Genomic DNA, 18,172 nt, shown 5'->3' on the forward strand with positions numbered 1-18,172 from the left:
TCCAAGAACAAAATACACAAATTGACTAGACAAAACCTGAAAATATCAAGATGTTTTTTCACAGCCATGAATGTTTACAGCCATGGTGAAAGAGATCTAGCAGATTTTAGGATAAAGATCAGTGCCAAAGGAGACTAGCAAAGAAAGGAACAACATTGAATGACTTCATGCTGTCCTATGGTGCTACATTTAAACCTTGCTACTTATCCACTCATTGTTTAATCACATTTATGATTTGCCAGCTATTTAGAGATAGCCATTCAATGGTATAGACAACTTCATGATTTCATGGTACTTGCAGTATATTTATAGAGTTCTCCTTCCTAAAGTAAAACACTGTGTATACAAAATTGTCCTAGACTAGCCTATTCATGTTTGTCTGTGGCTGACAAACCACAGTGTTTGTCAGGTTGCTAAAGTCATCTTTGTTTTGCCGTTATCTTTCTATGTCCCTCCTCTAGACACAACTTGACTAAAATTCTGTCTGAAATATCAGTACCAAATTGTTGTGAAAAATACTGCTTAATGCACTCTAAACAGACATATTGCCCATGACAATAAACATAAATCTTTGAAAACACCCTGCTGAGTAAATGACAGAACTTCAAATAAAACTGTCCTGCTTGGTATAAGTTTAGTCCATTATTATGAATTGTGTACCAGCACATATGTTTCTCAAATACTCTGTTTCTGCACATATATTTCTCAAATACTCTTATGTTCCTGCATTATTTTGCAATCTTGTGACCTAGTCTAACATTAAATCAAAAGGTTCAGCATCTGAGTTTTATCCTTGCCTGTAGAACACACATACCATTCATTATCATGGCCAGGCTTCGCGAACGAAGATCTGGAAAGGGCTCTCCCCATGTGGGTTTGCCCTTCCAGCCTGCGCAGTGGATTTTTTAGGTGAGGCACAGCGTGCCCAGAATTGGCCCCACCTTTTGTTCCAAAAGTTCATCTGCTACAGTCGAGCGAGCCTGGACGGTGACAGTGAAGACCCCAGGACTAGAACCTACAGTCCCCAGTATCCCCAGGAGGTCTCCCATCCAAGTACTAACCAGGACTGACCCTGCTTAGCTTCTGAGATCTGAGGGGATCAGGCATCAGGGTGGCATTTAACTGCCTACATGTACCACTACTGTTTCACAAATAGGAATAAAACATTTAAACCCTCATGCTATATATCTACATAGCCACTTACATTCTGCCTAATTCTTAAATATGACATCTAACATGTGACATTAAGAATCATTAGATTCGTGTATCCTTTCAATATCTAATGATTTTCAGAAATAATAAAAGGGGACACTGGAAGATTTGGTTATGGTCACACCCTTCCCAAGCTCTTACCACAGAACTGTCCTTCTTTGGCCAAAAGACTGGGACTGAATCACATACCTCCTGTCCTTCTTTCTTGTTAATGCAAGCTCTGAGATATAAAACCAAGGACAAAGTCTTCTTTCTAGATATACAGCAGAGCCCTTATGAAGACCCCCATGGGAAGAAAAATTCCCAGAAAACAGACAATGTATTTGCTGTGGTAGCTTAAATATTCTGCCTGAGAGTGCCCATGTGCCATTTTGCCTTCCTGGAATGGCTGACCCATAAAATATCTGCCAACCAGTTACAACTGATGGATAGAGGAGCTATGGCATGACCTCAGCAGTAACAAATGCAAGGTATTTATCCTGGATTTTTTTAGAAAACCAAGCATATGTGATTGCAATGTCAGGCTCCCCTGATAACGCCTGAAGTCACTGGCAAATTTCAGCTAAACCTAGAAAAGCTTCAAAAACAAAGTTCCTGTAAGTCTATAAGGGAGTGGTGGTGAGATGAAGCAGGGAGAGAGCCCCAGCATCATCCCTCTGGAAGGGGAAGGGCAGGATGGCACTGCAGGAGAGCTGCAGCATTTTGTGTCAGTTGCTGGGCAGCAGCAACCTTTAGATGGGTATTCTGACATCCAAATTCCAGTACCACCTTTTACTCTTGGAAGCCAAATTCAGATTTGATCTGAAAAGATGTACAAGAACCAGTCAACCAGTGGAAAGATCCACTTGGCTAAAATACCCTACAGAAAGCTGCAGCCCAAGCACAGCAGGCGCCAGCACCTTCAGTGTGACCTGTTTCTCCTCCTTGGCAGCAGTGGAGGAAGAGCAGAGAGTGACCTCCCTGTGTTAGCATCATTCCTTGCTAAGGCCATCCAGCTGAACCACAGCAGGATAAATAACCAGATAATATGAATGTCACTTTCTCTTTCTTTGAAAGAAACAAAATTCATCCCCTGATGATGCTTCCCCTCAAGAAATAATTCTCAGTCACTATGATAATTGTAGTTTCTTCCAAAACTGACTTCAAATGCTACAACATACATCAGTGACATCATTTCAATAATGGCAACCATGGAAGACTTCTATGGAGTTCTAACTAAAAATAGACAAAATTGTTGTAAGTCATCATGGTCTAAATTCCAGTATAAATAAATTAATACTAAAGGGTAATCTTTCTGTACTTCTGTTTTTAGTGAACAGTCACTCATCCTTCTTTCATGAAATGCTATGAGTCTGCTGAAATAGATAAGTTTTCAGAGAATGGGGTACAAAATTTTCGCTAGGTCAAGGCAACCCTGTTTTACAGTATCATCTGTGAATGAGCAGATTCCAAGGAATGTTTGAAAGAAGAATCCTTAATTCCATCTCCAGTTTAATGTGACCAGCTCTTAGGTGTTTATGGGTATGTTTAAATTAATCAGAGTTCTCCAGACCTGCAGAAAAGGGAACACTTCTGTGTCATCTGGATTCTCATATGATCATATTCTCCGTGAAAGGAGGGAAAAAGTTTTATTATTTCATGCAAATATCTCTTTCTGTGGAAACTAAACATAAATGGTTTAGCAGACCAATATTGCTGTGACTATTTCCAGTTTGGAGCAGACTCCTGAAATTTAGTACATATACCAAAGGCCAAAGGGGGATGAGATGCACTGAAGAGGTGGAAGGAATGAATAACCCAAGTACAAGTCAGAATTAACATGTCATTTACACAAATTAATATCCCTACTCCCAGAGAGAGAATTTTTTTGCAAGAGAGGGAAAAGGGTGCTATTTTGATTTATAGAGATATTTCAGAATTCAGGGCTTTGTTGCACTTTAGCCGTGAAAGGTTGTTTAAGATATCACTGCTTTCAAATATTTCAGGCCTTTCTTCCTTGAAAGTTCACATCTTCATAACGATATCTAGTAATGCTTCATAAAGTATGTGAGAACCAACTGAGATAGAAGCCCAGACTGCAAACACTGAGATGAAGATCATTAACACAAAAAAAAAAAATAGAGCATATTCCTCTCCCAAACAAAACATTGATCCTTCTTACTTCCTGATTCACTAATCAAACATAACAGAGGGAAAACAACCAGCAATATTTATATCTGCATACTGGATGCTGCCCTCTGGGCAAAGGGCTGGCTCCTTCCCTCAGGTGCCACTTTCCTGGCCCCATGTCAGACACTCGAAGTAAACAAGGAAATCCTTAGGGAGAGGCAGCAGGGGGCAAGGACAGGGCTGGTGCTGTGCTGGCTCTGCACCTGCCTCACACCCGGCACCTCTCCCGGTCCTGCCCTTTGTGCACCCAGGCGTGACAGGCTGGGGTGTTTCTCTGGGCAGCTCATATCTTAGTTCTGAAGGCAGAAGTCTTTTCCTGCCTTGTGCTTGCACAGCACCTAGCAAACAGTGTCTGTGTTTCAGTAGGGCTACTGGAATAAAAACTTGAAAACAGCAAGTAGCAATGCAGCTGCAGACACTCATCCAGTGTGTTTACTCTCTGGGGCTGGTGATGTTAAAGTTCAGTGTGTTACCAGGGAGTTCCTCGAGTGTCACAGGTCCTTGTTTGAAAAATTAGTGTCTAATCCTAAAGGTGGCTCACTGGATTTCAGTATTAGGCCCTTAATCTCCTCCCCTAGCTCAGGAATCTTCTCACCCTACACCCAGAGAGATGATCAGTCATTCCTTTACTCAGAGTTACCAAATAACATCCAATTTTTTAGTAAGATGTCAAAGTGTCTGTCTAAACATCTTCTGGTTTTGGCCTGAAACTGATATGGGTTGAAAGTCTCCAGCTCTTCCCTAAATCCTGACAGTTAGCTAACAACAAATAAAAAACAGCCCAGTGATTTACTGTGTCGATCCTACATTGTTGTGCTCTGTGTTTCTTTAAGAAAGGTGCGAGTATATGTGTAAGAGTCTTGAAATACAGTGGTTGCCATGGCAATTATCTGTGTTTAGAGAGTGGAGGGGAGTAAAGTTCCATGTAAGTGGTCAGAGTAGAGTGCAAGTTAAACATGCCTCTTTGCAGGTCTAAATTATGTACTTTTCTCTCCCTGCCCCCTGCCCCAAATATTTGTGAAAATATGCATAGATTGCCTGATGAGCTCCAAACTATTCTTGCAACAATGCCAGCTTTTTTATTCCCCCCCTCAATATTCCCACTCGCCTGTAAATCCTGTGAGAATAAAGCCTAAGACTGCAGAATTGCCCTACCATGCTCCCTTCCAAGAGTTTGCTTATCTGGTTCATTTCACCTCAATGGGACTTGGGTGCATTACTCTTACAAAACTAACAAATCCAAAATATAGGCATTGCTAAATGACTGTAAGTTTAATTGGAAAGGAATGTTATATAAGTATAAATCATCTGGACAAATATCCCTTAGCATTTATACTGTGCTTTACATTCTCTAACTACTCTACAGATTTCTTGCCTTTGAATAAATGTGCATTGTGGCTGCAGCCAGATCATCTATTCTCTGTAAATCTTTGTCCTCATGTTCTCTCTTATTTTCATTTATCAACATAGATTTTTTCCCCCCTTTCCTCACCTACATGATAAGGATATGATTCCCAGCCTCCACGTGCATGCACACAGGTTGTGTAGTTATTTGCCGGGTATTCCACTCTCAGTGCTGACTCTAAGGCCCGGCCCTTCATATGGCTCTTTTGCTTTTGCATAGGAATATTCTAAAGCTTAAGGACAGTGATCGCAACCAAAATTGTATAGTTGATGGCTACCTGCTCTGATTTCACAGGAATAGTGTTCACCTCAGACTCCAGAAAATAAATGGTAATTTTCAAAGTATTCAGAGGTGAGACTCCATTCTGCCACTTCCTGCACCAACTTCTCACAAAAGGGTCTATGTTGGTAACAAAACTACAACATCTACCTTGCAGAAGCCCTTGTGTAAGTAGCAGCAGTAACACTAGGAATAAGGCAATCTTTAATCCTTATTTAGAATTCACATAAAAATACTGATGTGCTCCACTTGAACATCTAGCAAATTCAGCAAAGGAACTGACACCATGACAGTTTGACATAGCTGCTCTTGCAAATGTGTTGCTAGAGGCTTCTTTAAATATTAATAGATAAATTGCAAGATGGAAATACATTATTAGGTGCTTTGGAAAAAGTGAATCCTGAGGCTCTGCTGGTTCCCAAGCAGCTGCTAAGCAAATGAGCCATGGGTTCCAGCAACTTTGAACTGGAAATGGAGTTCTATTTACTCCTAGATCCAGCAGTGCCATATTTGATAACACTGAAGTCACTTCATCCCTCTGTTTCCCTCCTTACCAGTGTTTTACGAATTATAATAATCTTCCTCTGCAAAATAATAGTGCGTTGATTTAAGTTTTTTTAAGTGAAGTCAGGTCTAAGCTCTATAAAAGAATCAAATTATTTGGCCTTTGTCTCAATGTGTTCAATTCAGTTTTACACAGCAATTAGTGACATGGATAAACAATTCAGTTGACGAGGCAAGGAAAGCCAAAGATTACCAAAATATTATCACAGTTAATTAAGGTGTGTGACCAACATGATGCTTCCATAGCAAGGTGGGATTTTTAGGTAAATATACTGCCTTCTGGTAGGCAACATGGAAAGGGAAGCATTTTAGGAGAGATCTAGGCAAGAGGAGGGTGGTGAGCAGACTATAAGATGTGGGAAAGGTCTTTTATGATTATGGCTCTACTACTATCAGCAGAGTAAATATGCCATACTGGTAAATTATCTCATTTGCCACTCTGCCAGGGACTGTATTTCCAGACCCTGAAGAATGCAGGTCACAAGCATCACACCAACTACTCTCTTGCACAGAAAGCGCTGCACCAGTATGAACTTCTCTCTGAGCTAAACCGACCCAGTAATACAACTGGTCAATTGAAAGGCTCTCCCAAAACCATCATCTCAGAGAAATCACATTTTACAACTATACAATGCACTTTCTTCCCTTCCATCTGATTTACTGCTCAGCTATTGCTCTTCAGATTACTTTCTTTGTATATCTACCTGATTCAGTGAGCATGGGAGCATGATGCAGACTCAATGGACAGTCTGATGAAGCTTGGTGGAATTGTTTAGAGTATCTCAGAGTGCATTAGCTGCTTCTCAGGGTCAATAAAGACCCTGCCCCATAGATCCTGCTGTTTAATGGTTCTATAATTACAGTAACATTTGTGAAAGCTTAGCAATAAATAGCATTTTCCATGAGGCTAGTTCTGTTTCAAAAAGTAATCACTTGCATATTCAGGGTATGACTCTTTTCTCCATAAGCTGAAGTCACACCATGTCCTCCAATTTGTTCCCATAGCAGTATGCAGCAACCAGCCATATTCTAGTCTGTGGTTTAACCCACTTTCTGAGGACACAGGTTAAATCTGCATTGTTCTGCTCATGTATATGCACAGGGTCTGGAAATATTCAAGGAAAAAGGTGCAAGAGCATAAGATGGGTGGAAAAAGACAGTGTGTCAGAGAATAAAATCAGAAGAACACTGTCCTGGTTACCAGGCAGTCCTCCCACCAGCTGGGGGTACCTCAGACCTACCAGATCCATTTTAACAAGGCAGGTTAGAAATGCAGAAAGTGTCTTGGAAAGGGAAAAAGTCCATCTCGACTCAAAAGTATTCTGCACATTGATGTGATTCAGTGAAAACCTGTATGGCTAACAGGTTCCTTAGATTCAGGATGAAACGAACAATGATCATGTTAGCACCAGAACATGTGTTATCTGGTCCCGTCCACCATGTGCCCATGAATTCCATCCTCCCATGGTTGCCAGGGCTGTGGATCAGTGTTAACTTTAGTTTACCCTCACTCTTTCTCAGCACGCACAAACCAGGGATCAAACCTTATGTGAATTCTGTGCTGGCAGTTAAAACGCTGCTGGATAGACCTTGCTCCTAGGGGAGCCTTAGGAGCACTATTTACAGGTAGTTCAGGTCTCCCTACCACACTAGACATAAAGCTACACACAGCCTGAGTTTACCATTTACTGCTCTTTCATAAGCCTCAACAATACAGAAAATATTAGCTATTACAAAATAACCTGTAGATAAGACCACAACATGAAGAATATCGTATGATTTCATTAATTATCAGTTTTGTAGAGTCATGAGCATTTTGGGCCAATCTTGAAAAACATCTACAGTGTCTTCTGCAAGCATTTGCAGCCTTGCACAATAACTTCTCTTTTTTTCCAAGACTCTTCTCATGCTTGAAAAATGGTTTGCTGGATTGGGGTCCAGACACTTGGGTATTCTGTAGTTCATTCGTATGCTATATGAGGTAGTTTGTACTAGATTTTCAATTCAGTTGTAGAGCTTGGTTCATTTCAGTAAACTTTCTTCATGGAATAGGTAATATAAAGCCAGAAGCATTACTATACCATGACCATGAAACAATGAGTTCCTGCATTTCAGTCTACTTTAGAAAAGAAATTGCGTCTGTCATTTGTAAATTTTAAAATAAATTAAATGCAGGGAGGAAGGTATTAAAGAGAAACTCACTCTTTCATTCTGTGAAGAGAGTGTGACAGCATATGGTAGATAGTGGGTGGTTGTTCTAAACATAACATGTATGTGTCCAACCTAAAATGTTTTATTGGTTCCTACTTATGAAAGCAGCAGCTAAAAATGACTGATGACTGTTCTTTCTATATCAGCAGCATGTAAGGGCCCAAGGAAAAGAAAAATCGGACTTCAAATTCATAAACATTTTTAAACAGCCATAAAACTCTGTTTAAGATACTGTTTTAGCCAAAGTATCCCAAACTTAATTTTTCCTCTTTGTGAAACCATAAGACTACATTATTTTTAATTATTACTATTATTTCCAAATAATCCTAAAATATATCCAGAAATAACCTTCCCTTCCCCCAGGGTTACTGTAGATCTCACTGGGACAAAGCCCTTTGAGAGTACAGGTATCTAGTACTAAACTTACCCAGGTTAGTTAAATACCAGGGAAAGTGTAAGTCAAGACTACAAGACTCCCAGATCTATAGGAGAAAACAACTTTTCCCCATCATCATTGCAACCAAGTATCTTATAAATGTGAAGTTTTCACAAAAAGCAAAATCTCACCACTGTCCCTTACTTTTTACCCTCTGAGAGTTATTATCATGGAAGGAACTAAGGCTGAAACTGGGAAATTTTACACTGTGCTCCAAATAAGTCCAGTTTGTTACTAACCTGTCCTCCTGTGGCAGCGATTTCTGTGTCTGAGGCCAGCTGCCAAGCATGCTCCCTCTTCCTCCCACACAAGTTTCATCCCTGTGGTCAGCTGTTTCTTGGAAGCTGAGGAGTATAACTGATATTGCAACTATCAAGCTGCATGCAGAAATGAGCTTACACAACTTTGTGAACATGCTTTTCTTGCCCTCTCCACCCACCCTTCTTTAAAGCTATGTATCTGTTGGTAAAAACAGGATTCAGGTGTCAGTTATATGGGTGGAGCTCAGGTGTTTCTGCATACATATGTCCTAATCCCATTCCAGGGATCGGACTGTGCCCAGGTGACTATCTCCATTGAGTGATCTCAAGCCAGTGGCAGAAGGGGTTCTTCTGTTGAGCCTTGTACCAACAGCAACACTGTGAGGGACCTCTCAGCCTGAAGAGAGTCTCACCAGGTAACCTGCTTGCTGGGAAACCAGGATATTGTGCATATGCATTTTAAGCCTGTCTCATCTCTGAATTTCACATCCCACATAGCTGAGTTCCTTTGGAGACTTGGGGTTCAGAAAGCCAAGTCTGCTCCGGTGGGTGTGGGATAATTCTCTGAAGTGCTGGCTGTGAAAAAGGAGAAAGCCCGTTTTGTGACTGTTCCAAAGCAGCACAGCAAATTTAAGATGGACATGAGCTTTGGAACAAATTCAAAATTATCTGGGCTTTGTGGCTGGTTTTTGGGGATGTTTTTTCAGGTGGGTGGGTTTGGGTTTTTTCGTTCTTTTTTGTCAATATGGCCCAACCCCAAGCCTTTCCAATTAAAGGACTGCAGGGCCATTCATCAGATGGTGCCCCACCCTCAGTAGGACTGGCCTGAGAGCTGCATAAAAGGATTCTAGAGAAAAAATTCAGCTTTGTGTTTGTACAGTCTTACGCTTGAGAAAGGAGAAAACTCCCCTAACTTGCTGTAGTAATGACTTACATCAGAATTAGAGCATAAAAAAATCACTCATGTCTATGCTACCATGATTCGTCCAAGTTTGGAAAATGAAACACCTCTGAGGCACTGAGTCTTTTAATCATTATTCTTCTAAGAACCTCAAATCTTCATATTTGTTACTTTAACCTCTCCAGCCCCACACGTGAAATTTTTATTAAAACAATTTTTTATTATTAAATGTTGATCTGAAAAAACCTTCAGATATTTTGAGTTTTATGAATTCTGTGAATCTTAATTTAATTATTTATGAGGTATATAACCTCAAATGCCTGTGCATGTTGCTTAGAATGCCTGCAAGATTCTTGCCTCAAAAGATGCTAATCCATGTAAAACACAATCTCTAAGTGAAAATATGCTGATTATTGTAAGGGAAAAATGAAAGAAAAACAGTCACAACAAAGACAGGTGTGGAAATTTTGTTGCAATATCATTCTGCAATCCCTGGTAATACACACATCATCTTATATACTTCCCTCAAATGAATTAGATAACGTTAGTTTTATATAGCACCTTTCAATTATTTTACTGATGACAAATATGTTTACACAGGGGATTTCTATGGAGCTACTCGGGAAACTTTACACAGCATCGCAGTACACTAGGGAGATAAATCCTGAGTCTACAGAGCCAGCATTATCCCTACCTATTGCAGGAACTGGGAAATCAAGTCACTTAGGATGTAGAAGGAAGCATCAGGTCACAGAACACCTCAAAAGACTGAGAAGAAAAGAAAGGTCTTCTAAGAGTATTCATCTTCTTGGAAACTAATTCCCCAGTTACATAATATTCAGTGATAGGTAAAAGAATCTTTTCCCTATAAAATTCACTACACTTTGGCCCTTGGTAGTGCAATAATGAAAACAAACAGAATTCAAACTCACTTTATTATAACTCTGAGTGGTTAAGCACTAAATTTCCAGTAGGGTTAGAAAGATGGTTTTTTGAGAGTATCTGTATTTTTGGCAAAGAATTTGCTCCAGTGCTTTTCTTTAGTGGGATTAAAGGAGTTGTTCTATATTAAAAGTTTTGATGGATATTGAAATTAAAGTCATACTTTGTTAAATTATTGTAATATAGTACATGTAGTTAAATATGTTTTAAATTAAATGGTTTGGAAGGAAAATCTACAAAACTATTGTCAAAAAACATTCTCTTCAAAAGTAGAGTTGCAATTTTAATACATGATATTTTGCATGCCTTATATGAATTGTCCAGTTTTACTGTATTAAAAGACCAAAGAAAGCATAGAAAGTATTCATGTGGAAAGTATTCTCTTTCTTTGCTTTTAAGCATTTTTGTCTAACTAGTTCAAATACTAATTGAAACTGCATAAAACTGAAAGAAAAGCACTAAACACCTGTAAACAGAGTAGAACTTTAGAGGTGACATTTATTGGAGGTCCTCAATAAAGCAGAATTGTTATTATTTTCAATGGAAAGGTTATGAATCAGCATAAGTTGCCCAACTGAATGAATGTAGTCAGCTTCTCTCAAACCAGTAACAGTGGATGAGGCCTGACATATGTTTTGTTCCCTTTCAATAGGTTTCTCCAGCACCCAACCATGACTTATTTAAAGTGAGAGTACTGGCACAGTTACAACAAGAAAAAATAATTTCGTGGTTTTATTGAATGGACTCTATCAATAACACTTGGAGAAACAAATTAATATAGCAGGTATTTAAAAGCTAGTGATAACAAATAATGCACAAAGTCACAAATTTAATGTTATTTAATGATAAACTGCACAAAGAAAATGCATTTATTTCTTCTGCCTGTTTTCCATTGAGGCACCTAGTGTAGTGCCACACTGGAGATGCTACATGGGTGGGATTCAGATGGGCAAAGAGTAGGCCCATAGAGATGCCAGTGGTTTATGCAGGTCAAGGAAGCTGTAGATCCAAGGAAGATAAGGGGTGGAGTTTGGCAAGGCCTGCTTTTGGGAAACAACCTGATGCAGCAGTGTCATGGTTGCCTTCAGCACAGAAAGGAAGAGCACATTAATGAAATTCACTGCTGATTATGATGCCAGGAGTCATCTCACATGCATAGGAGAGACCTTCTCCTTAAATGGGCAGGGACCACTCAGAAGGTCTTTTCTCCAGCTATGAGAAACATGGACATCAGCATTTATAGTGGGCATTGTGGCAGAGTCAGTGGCTCAGCACTTCCAGTGTATGGCTAGCTGCTGCCCTGGAGAAGAGCTACCTCCTGCTCCTGCTTCTTTTCTTCTTTCTTTCTCCTGCTTGAGATTCTTCTTGCCACAGACTCTGCCTACCACAATATCAATTCTTCCTCTCATCTTTGCAGCCACTTTGGTCAAAGGGCTCTCAGACATAACTGACGGGCACTTAGAGGAGTATTTGTGTCAGTACTTCCCAAGCCCTCTCCTTTATCAGGTACTCAGAGTGAAGCACATGCTTAAGTATTTTATTGGATCCAGGCCCGTTCTCATGCACAGAAACCAGACAGGGCCAACTAGAAGTGGTCAAGAAATGACGGGACAGTGCTCACCAGGAAAGCATGTGAATTGCTGTTAAACAGGCAATAAATTGCAAAAATTCAAAAAACACCAATGCCATAATCCAGCTGTTAAGTGACCAGATTCCCAGTGTGCACACACTTCCAAGAAAAATTAAAATACGGACATGAGGCAAGCAGTTGCCTAGTGGACTGCTGAGTGCACACGATTTATGTCTGAGTAGTTAGTATTATATTACACTCACTAAGTAGTATTCAAATATCAGCAGCTGTGTCTTGTATCCATTATTTCCCTTCTCCCCCAAATATAAACCTTCCTCACCTTTTTAATTAGAAAAGCTGTTTATTGACTATGACATGGAAATATTTTATGTGTTGTTTTCTAAAAGTGTCATTATTGAATAAGCAGGAAAATATGTTTAGTGGTAAATAGAGATGACCTTTAAAACAATGTCAAGCCCACACACCCCATGATTTGTGCGTAGGTATGTGTTACTTTAAGTTGCTGTATATTACCAGTAACGTGACATAGAAAGTTGCTATGGAAAGTATCTTTGGTTAAAGAACTGTAGAGCAAATAAATAATTAAAAGCTAATATGCATAGCCAGTTTACCTAGTAAACTACTAAATACAAACCTGTTCATGGGAGGGCTGACTTTATATTCACATAAACATGTATAAAAATCAATTCTTTTTTTTAATCATGAAAAAAATTTTATAACAGTTAACTGAGGTCAGGACATCTCTTATTTTCTTGTCTGACTCATCCATCACTTGTACAGCAGCTTTCTCATGCATAACTGAGGAGCACCAGTGTCACGTAAGGAGAGAAGTTGCACCGAGAAACACAGGAAGAGAGACTGATTTCACCTTTATAAAATAATGTAATTTTTTAGAAAACATCTACAGAAGAAAGCTCAACTAGGTGTGCACACTAGCCTTTCCGCAGGCCATTCCAGTGAAATGTAGAGTCTGTGTGGTGTTACTTCAGGAAATCAGCAAATATTTTTGCAAGTTGTTGTTATTGATGCCATTTGTTTCAGTTTCATTTTGTATTTAGAGAGGAGGGAGGAAACACAGAAAAGGAAAAGTTGTCTTTAGGGTAAAATGCTTAAGTGATTAATTATTTCATAAGTGTCATAAATTTTTTCCCAAGAAGTCCCAGCAAGTTTCTTTAATATAGATGCAAATAAAACTGGGTAAGAGACCTTGAGTCACACATTTCACATGCTGGTGGCAATCCTTAATCTGTAAAATTTTTCCAAGAGTCACCACAAGGATATCCAGCCACAAAGTCTGTGCTTCTAGGCACCTCTGCCAGCAGAGATTTCTATCACTGTCAAGAATATAGCCATGTAACTCTATGGCCCTTTTGTTAGCTGCAATGGACAGTACCTGTTTTATTTGTTTTACTTTAACATATTTTAAAGATCTGTAGCTGGTTGGGGAAAGTAAGGTAGCATTTTTGCCTTAGATGTTGTATGGGGCTTAGGTAAGGGACGGGACTCTACCTTCCCAGGACCATGAGCATGTAAAAAGCATGGGGGAAACACAGAATGAGGCAGCGGAGAGGTCAGGAGAGCTATGGACTGGTATTCCTCATGTGATGACATTTTGCAAAGTCCTGTTTGGGAAAGTGCTACAAGCAACATGGAGCAGGCATACCCACCTAAGGTGCGTGATGGATGGATGGATGGATGGATGGATGGATGGATGGATGGATGGATGGATGGATGAGGCTCAATGTTGTGACACAGAAAGGCCATGTGGTGATACAGAAAGGCTGTGTGGTGACACAGGAAGGCTGTGTGGTGTCACAGCACCTCCAAAAGTTACCAAGCTGGTGGTATGTAACCAAGCCTGGAGGAGAAGGCTTCAAGCCTTACTTTTAATAATTTCCCTGTTATCAATCCTGTTCAAACCAAATTGGATTTTGAGTTTAGGAGCTGTTTCCATCATTCTGATGTGCTCTTTGTTAGTGAAGGCTTCTAGAAAACCTGACCCAAGAGCTCTGCCTGAGGCAGGGTCTGGCCAGAGTCCTTGGACTGTGCAGCAGTGCTCAGAAAGCACTGTAGGGATGATGATATGGGAAAGGAGACCAGGCTGAGCTCCAGCACACCTGGGATTTAACCAGATCCTTATGTAAGGAAGGGAGTGCCAGGGTGTGCAGGTCTGTGCAGACAGACTTCGAGCTCAATGTAGCCATGACGCAACAGCTCAATGTTTTACAGGATATTTGTACCATGGGAACTGCACACGGAGGGCAAGGGTTGATAGGAAGAGGTAACAAGATATAAATAAATAAATGTTCTTATTTTGTAAGTGTGAGATGTCTGCGGAAAGAGGGGCAGCAGGACTCTCTCATAAGGAATGTCCAAAGGGCAGTTCAAGGCAACCCTTCTCAGGCTCTTACCCAGAGATTTGGTGGAGAATTTTTCAACTGAGTAATTGTTTGCTGGAAAACACTGATTTTACAAAATCGCTATTTTTCACAGAAACTTACTTGTTCTGATTAAAGTTTACACAGAGAGGGGCTCTGAAGCACTAGATGAAATCTGGGGACAGAGGAAGGGAAAGAGCCCTTGCAACATGTTTATATTTAAAGCAACAAGTTAGCAGGAAAAAAAAAGTTTGGCAGTGTAGAGTAAAAGTTTGAGCATGAGTTTTATTCTGCATGAGTGAGTCCAGTGACAACTACGAGATCCAAGAGAGCTCTTTTTCTGTGCTTTTCCCAAGAAAATCAACAATCTATCTTGATGATATGTCAAACTGGAACTTCTTTTAAATTTCAGAGCTTCATGGGATAAGATCATTTCCCTGCAAAGATATCCAATCTCTGGTAGTTTTCTTTCCACGCTGCAGTGTGAGTGTATCTTCAACTGGGCACCCAAAAGCCACAAACAGACCATTCCCATGAGAGAGCATGCTAGCTGGGGGACACACAGACCCCCCACGGTGGGTGCCCCCAGGTCCCCACTACTCCCCGGAAGCACATAGTAGCAGTAATTTTCTGACAGCTCTGCTTGGTCATTTTGAATGGCTGCAGGTCACAAGGAGCAAAGGAGGAAGAATTTTAAGCTGTAGGCTGCATCTCAGCAGAGGGGATAGGAGAGCTGCTTGTACTAACCCTGAGACAATGTAAAATTGCTCCAACTTTCCCAAACTTAAGAAGAAAATTTGGAGGGGCGGTTTCTTGGTTCTACAAATTAGCTGCATCTTGAATTGCCCAGGTTTTCTGGTGGGCATCATGAACTACACTCAAATGCAGATGAGATGAGCAGAAATGAGTCGTAGGCACGTGGTATGCCTCTCTTCTCCTGCTGAACCTCTGCTCCAGTGGGAAGCAGCAGGAAGGGGCAGAGACGCAGGAGCAAAGTCCAGAAGCAATGGCCATACCCTCCAAAGTACAGCTCATGGGAAATTCAGCAACAATCTAGGAGTAAAGCTTGAACCTTGACTTCTTCAACAGCACAAGCTGTGAACAATGACACATGGACAGCAGCTCATCCTCCTGTGTCTGTGTGCCTGTTAATAGTTTTAAGCAGGCCCATGGCCAGACCATGATATTCTTCAGTTGATAAACAGAAGAGATCCACAAAACAAATTTGGAACACTGAAAACCAACTGGTCTGAAATTTTTCACTTGCTCCCCACCCAGACATTTTGTTCTTCATCATAGTTCTTGTCTCAGTCATACCAGAGATTGTGGACAACCCAAGCATGTCCTCCTATGACCTTTGTTGCCCTTGCTCAGGACTTTGCTTCTTGTGCCTTACACTCTGACTCCCCCAACTGACTTCCAAATACCACAGTCTCTGTCATTCTTTTCAAACTTCACTTCCCAGCAGAAAGGCCCACCACAGCCACTGAATGACATTGCTTTTCTTCTAGAAAAACAACCTCCTCTACAAGTCCTTCCTGTCTTAAGTTTCTTCTCCACTGCTGCTTCCACACCTAAATTTTTTGCCTGTTTTGCCTCTGCCTGTGCTAAATTATACACTCTGCTGAGAACAAGACCTCATTTTATTTGCTTTGTAAAGCATCCACATACATGGATGGAGCTGTATAAATAATTAATACATGCCTTAATTTAAAGATTATGAAGAAGAAGGTGGTGATTGCTGCAGAAAGATTAATGTGAAAAAATAACCGGACTATAATTTTCTCTGGCGACATATGAAAGAATTAACCCAAAGGAGGCCCCCTTAAGTACTTTTGCAGATAGTCCGATGAATTCCAGGTATGGCTTCGCTTTGCATTCTTCATTCCTCTTTCTTCTAAGATACATCTGCCTATCTTACATGCAAGTATACATATTTCCTTGCCTGATCCTCTGTGAATAGTTTCTCCATGCCATTTCATGCTGCAGCTACTGCTAAACAGTGTAATTCTTTTCACAGTGCAGGCAGGGTAGCTAAAGGGCTCTTGCAGAGATCTCAAGTGCTACAGTATATACCTCTTGAGCTGCAAGTTGATGCAGAAATGCTTGCTGGCCCTAGGCTTCTTATTTTCTAAATGTATCCTGAACCCTTGAGCTAGTTCCTGCTGGGAGGTAGAACAGGCAGATAAGAACAGGCAAGGTCTGTCAGCAAGTGACACAGACCTCTCCAGAATAATTTGGTTGCCCAGAGTTCTGGTCAAGTTAATGAATCTTGGAGAGGGACAGGACTCATTAACAAACAGTAGCCAGCCAAGCTACACTGCTTTCCAGATGCTAAACTCAGTACTTCTGTACCTACCAGTTTTCTTGGATCCAGCTTGGATCTGCTGGAACCTTATGAGACTTGAGGAAACTCAAGTGTGTGGGAGCGGTGTGTGTATCAGAGAGCGGAGATGATTTACCCTCCAACTAGAAAAACTCCAAGAACTCCTGGTGTGACTGTTCAGTGACCACTGACAGCAGCAGAAGACCCTTTGTTTCTTTTTTTTCTTGGGGTCAGCTCAGTGTTTCTTCTGTACAAGAAGCTCCAGGATCAGAGGCTGGATGAGCTGAAGAGACTGTGAAGAAGGGGGAACACAGAAAGGAAGCACTGCAGCTGGGGCAGTCAGATCCAGGCAGTGCAACACAGCTGGGAAATAAAAGGTCTCTGGTCTCCCTTCAGTCTTTCTAGCAATGCCTTATAGGGAAAAACTAATTTTATAATGGCTGGAGTTTTCCAGTGCCAAAGGAGAATGAAGGAAAATTACTTATAAGCCAAGATCAGGCTTGCACCAGACATCATGGTAGCAGCAGCTGAGTAGAGGTTGTATACTTTCCATCCATGGTAAAGCCTTCACACTGAGCAGGACACAAAAGGTCTGCACCTTCAGAGCTGGCAAAAGAGCACATACAAGCCTGAGGTTTTGTGCCTCGGGTGGTATGTTAGTCCTGGTACTCAGCTGGATTAGGTATCTCAGTGAGAGGCAGTTGTGCCTTGTTTGATGACTGTGATGAAAGTCAGAGGACAGGTGAAGCTGGCAACGAGAAGGGCCACATCTGGAAGGCTTCCAGGTACCCCAGCAAGGCCTTGCACCCGTTTTCCTCTGGTTCCCTACATGAGCACATCATTGCCAGTTCCTGTTTTCCTTCTGTTAGTGCCAGCTTGTTCCTGGTGGAACAGTAAAACGTGAAACTGAATACAATAGGGGAGTACAGGGAATCATGCAAAGCACTGGGGGCTGCTTCCAGCTTCACTAAAATTCATTTGTCTGTTTTCTGGGTGAGACCTCCTGCAAACTCTAATACGTGCAGATACATAGCACCTACACACACACCTTTCTGGACAGAACAGAGGAGCAGATCTTGCTCTAGGGAGCAGGGATGGGTGGCACCTGTCCACCTCCTTGAGACAATGTCACCACAAATCTGCCTGTTTCCTGCCTTTTTTGAGGATGGAAGGAGGCCCGGCACCTCACAGAGGGGCTTCTGTGAGCCATTATTTAACCAGGTGCTTGGTAACTCACCCTCTCCTTCCTAGCCCCTTTGAGGCTCTCATTATTCCAATGTCATAGCTTGCTTTTTTTCTTACACGGGATTTTGATCTTACTTCCAGATCTTTCTAAAACTTACCTCTAAAGTCACAAAATAACCTTCAGTATTTTGAATACAATAAATCATCTAGGACTGCTGACTCCACTTCTTGCAGAAGACATTCAACTTCTTTTGGTTTCAGCGGGAGCTGAGGATATTCAGTGCTTTGCAAAATCAAACCTTAAAAGCAGGCT

The 18,172-nt window shown here is 41.0% G+C and overlaps 2 long non-coding RNA genes across 2 annotated transcripts in view; one reads left to right on the forward strand and one right to left on the reverse strand.

The window, feature by feature from the left end:
• Window positions 1–8,579, reverse strand: part of LOC139679493 (uncharacterized) — a 30,749-nt gene extending 22,170 nt beyond the window's left edge. The window contains exon 1 of the long non-coding RNA XR_011699201.1: window positions 8,516–8,579. This is a non-coding gene — a long non-coding RNA (uncharacterized lncRNA). The remainder of the gene's footprint in view (window positions 1–8,515) is intronic.
• A 257-nt stretch (window positions 8,580–8,836) lies between these two features.
• The window catches only part of LOC139671358 (uncharacterized), a 37,155-nt gene continuing 27,819 nt past the window's right edge, over window positions 8,837–18,172 (forward strand). Inside the window, exons 1-2 of the long non-coding RNA XR_011697721.1 lie at window positions 8,837–8,952; window positions 11,032–11,163. This is a non-coding gene — a long non-coding RNA (uncharacterized lncRNA). The remainder of the gene's footprint in view (window positions 8,953–11,031; window positions 11,164–18,172) is intronic.

This window comes from Pithys albifrons, chromosome 1 (genome assembly GCF_047495875.1).
Source record: "Pithys albifrons albifrons isolate INPA30051 chromosome 1, PitAlb_v1, whole genome shotgun sequence".
NCBI classification, from domain to species: domain Eukaryota; kingdom Metazoa; phylum Chordata; class Aves; order Passeriformes; family Thamnophilidae; genus Pithys; species Pithys albifrons.